General features: G+C 39.0%; 1 protein-coding gene across 1 annotated transcript in view; it reads left to right on the top strand.

Moving 5' to 3' along the window:
• Positions 1-2,587: 2,587 nt before the first annotated feature.
• Cngl (Cyclic nucleotide-gated ion channel-like) overlaps positions 2,588-3,999 on the top strand; it is a 477,360-nt gene continuing 475,948 nt past the window's right edge. The window contains exon 1 of the mRNA XM_017629793.1: positions 2,588-2,604. The gene's annotated coding sequence lies outside the window, so the exon portion shown is untranslated. The remainder of the gene's footprint in view (positions 2,605-3,999) is intronic.

Genomic DNA, 3,999 nt, shown 5'->3' with positions numbered 1-3,999 from the left:
AATGCAAAACGACGTATCAAGATAATGCAAAACTGCGTATGTGAGGTTGCATAAATTATTTTCTAGAGAGTAAAACACTAATGGTTCGCATTTCTGGCCAGTATATTTCAGGACGAATGGATAAGGATTGAGCCAAGAGCTTGCGTGAGCAAATCCAATTTTTTGGCCAAAAGTGTCAGTTACGCGGTTTTGCAGAACGACGATACTCGGTTTTGTACTTTAAACGACGTTATATGTATGACTCAATTACTTAGTGGCCATGGCCGCTTTCAACAGTACCTGCACTATTATGGTCACAATGACTCGATGGCATATAGTACATGTGAAAATGTGCCTCTTTTATTTCTAAACCGCACTAGAAGAAAAAGTCTTACTTGCGCAACCTAATTGAAGACTAGCATCTAACCGTGGATGCGCACATTTTACATCACAATATGCTGAAGTTTGGAAATAAGAGGTTGATGCTTAGTATTTTGACGTTTTGTAATGCAGCCATAATTTTCGATTGCCCATCGTTTTCACTTGAAAGAGAGGGATTATATACATTCACTCAAGAGGACCTGACTACGGATAATATCATAGAACATATGTTGAACGATAAAAAAGTATAGGGCGCATTAAAGAATATTACTTAGGGTTTAAAGTCATGACAATAGCAGAACATGCACACTTTTTCACTAATATATGCATACTTTTGCAATTGTCTCAAGCACTGTCTTGATTATTTTCAAGACAATAAATCGGACAATGATTTGACGTATGCAGACAATAGGTGCAATCCCGTATTCCTCGGACTAAAACTAGTAAAACTGTCAAAAAATAAAAATTCGCTCAGAGCGAGAGAGTAACATTGAAAAGTACGGGATGGCTTTCTAGTAAAAAATGGTAAACTCTGTCAACTTCAACATAACCTCCAAATTTTGGTTGTAAATTTTTGCTTATTTTGTATGTAAACACACTCAGCTCACACATGTAAATAATCAAAAATACTTTCAGATTCATTACAGTCCACTTAAACAAGTAATTAAATACTTTTCAACATGAATTAGCAGAGTGCACTTTTCTTTTGTTTACAATTTGGTTGCCAAACACACTACAGCTGATCGTTTGACACATTTACAAGAATTTACCAGCAAAAAATTCTCGGACTAAAACTGGTAACTTCTGACAGAGAGAGAACCATATTTGCTCTTTTTTTGTCCTCTCAATAGTCAGAGAACCGAGTACGGGATCGATTTCCAGTAAAATGTGACTAAATAGTCCGGACTCGTACGGGATCACAACTAATAATTTCGACGTTTTGTGGAAGAAAGAAAAGAGAAATTCATAACAAAAGAACTATAATAACTGAAAAACGCTGATGTGTTTGCAAATTTTTCTCTGTTTATTATTTTTTAGTTTAAATAGCTCGCGCGAAATGCATATTATAATACAACGTTCACGTCCGAAATGAATTGTCGTAACTATTGTCAGGACGCCTGCGTCGCGGGGACAATTATCATAATTTTTGACAACTAATACGTATTTTTTTATTGTCTTGACATCATCGCAAAAAGCTCAGGGTAGTTGGACTTAGCGAAGATTCATATCTGCAAGTGGTGAATCGTGAAAAGTGGCTACTTCTTTCATCATTATTACCTTCTGTCACTGCGGATAACATAATTGACTATGTTGTTAAGTATGCTGGTATAGAGAGAAAGCATCTGTTATTCTACACTTTAATAAAACAACAAACTCCGCCAGTTACTCGAAAGAAGTTAATTTCAAGCCTGGCGTCTCTAATGCTTTTTAAGACAAATTGCTTTCACCGAATCTTTGGCCAGCTAATGTTAACTTACGCCCTTTTCTTTTTTTAATATTTTTACTGAGCTTTGTACCACGATTGTTTATTAGGAAAAATTGAAAAAGCAACAAAGTCTAAGCGGTAGAAGTTATAGCAGCTATTTCGGAGATCACTACATCTCCTCATCAGACTTCTTTTTTCTAGACTTCAGCAGGGATCGAACCTGCGTAATCGATGTTCAAAGTCAGAAGCGTTAACCACTGAGCTATGTACATCCCGTAAACTCTTGTTGCTAATTCATTTTCTTTGTTCAACCAACTACTATCAAGTGCAGCTGATTTGCCGCTATTCAAACTCAACAGCGTGGGTGTTGTTGTCAATTCTATACATCCATTTGCTTATTTGTTTTTTGTATAGTTTCAGGCAAATTGAAAAAGCAACAAAGTCTAAGCGGTAGAAGTTATAGCAGCTATTTCGGAGATCACTACATCTCCTCATCAGACTTCTTTTTTCTAGACTTCAGCAGGGATCGAACCTGCGTAATCGATGTTCAAAGTCAGAAGCGTTAACCACTGAGCTATGTACATCCCGTAAACTCTTGTTGCTAATTCATACGCCCTTTTCGTTAAAAAAAGGATGGCTAAGACGTGGTAACGTAAGACGAAACAGAAATATTGGGTCTTCAAATGAATTGAACGTCTTCTTTCAAGATGCATCTGGTCTTCGAACGAAAGCAGAAGCAGTTCGCGCTTTTAGTCAACACATGCATTATGCTGTTATTATTGTTGTTGAGACTTGGCCTAATGATGACTTCTTCGATAGTGAGTTTTTTTACTCAAAAATTTATAATGTATATAGGAAGGACAGAGACTCCTCCAAAACGGGCTATGCAAGAGGTGATGGTGTTCTCATCGCAGTGCACCAAAAGCTACGCTCTTACTCTTTTATGCTGGAAATAGTGATACCCTTCTGGATAAACTGTGTGTCTGCGTGAGTGGATCGCCTGCTCATAGCTCGCTGTTTTTTGTAGTTTCCTATAGTAATAAAAACCTGTATCGTGCGCATGCTGACAACGTCATTTCTTTAGCTCATAAGATAGGAGACAATCATCTGTGTTGTTTAGGTGACTTTAACTTATATAATGTACGCTGGTTGAAAGTATTCTCAACCTTTGGCATTACGCCAATGAATGTCACTAAAATTCATCAGTCTCTTCTCATCGATAGTTTTATTAACCCTTTATCTAATACAAGTCAATAAATATGCTAATAAATCGGATATAGTTCTCGATATTATTATTATATATATATAATGCATATATAATATATATATATAGTGCATGCGCGCGGCTTTTATGTCCCTCGAAATTGAAGGACGTTATACCAGGAAATCCCTCCAAGTCCACAGATACGCCCATGGCATACCCATTGTTACTGAATTAGGATTTGCGGATTTGTGCGCAGTTTCGCATGTTCTAGAAGGAAAGAACCTTCTACTTTGTTGGGAGTCGGTCCTTTCCTGGTGTATGAATCAATGTGCCATTGACTCGTATTCAGTCCCACGTTATGCCTGCTGATATGTTTTAAAACCTCGCTTGGTTTTCGAGAAGACCCTGGTATCCAAGCAGTGGCCCTCAACTGCTTCCACCTTTTAGGATTAATTTGCAGTTTTCGCAGGCTGGCATCCCTGCTATTATTTTGGTCAGTCACTCTCAGGAAAACTCATTTGAGCATTGTAACTTTACGATATCATCCTCTACGCGCATTTCCTCGAATTTTGGTTCGTCTGTCGATTCACCAATTCCATAAATTGCTGTCGAGAAAGGCTTTCGGCTTTTGTCGGCGTGTATCTCAACCATCATTGCCTCCGCAGCCACTCTTGCGAATGGTGCAGAGCGGCATGGTTGAGTCTCACCGGATGCTCGGGGTCCTGCAAAATCCCCATTTGCATGAGGAGGTTGGCATGCAGACAGTTGTACGGAGACCAAAGGATTTTAAGTACTCGCCGTGGCCATGGTCGCAGCTTTCTTTTCCTTTTGCCTCCTTCCCTTCAACTGCTTTGCGGTCAGATTTTCAGCCGTTCGAGGATCACAAATACAGGATTTCTCCATACCGGTACTCTCCTGGTTTGCACCATGTTTAACCGTTATTGGTTCCATCTCTGATACCAGTGCCCGTTTTGAAGAAGGACTAGGACCACACCCCCCCCCCCCCCCA

The sequence above is a fragment of the Rhagoletis zephyria genome, unplaced genomic scaffold, assembly GCF_001687245.7.
Source record: "Rhagoletis zephyria isolate East Lansing unplaced genomic scaffold, Rhagoletis_zephyria_1.1 Rzeph_scaffold_00084, whole genome shotgun sequence".
NCBI classification, from domain to species: Eukaryota; Metazoa; Arthropoda; class Insecta; order Diptera; family Tephritidae; genus Rhagoletis; species Rhagoletis zephyria.
Note: the sequence above shows the minus strand (reverse complement) of the source record. Positions and strands in the feature narration are given on the sequence as shown.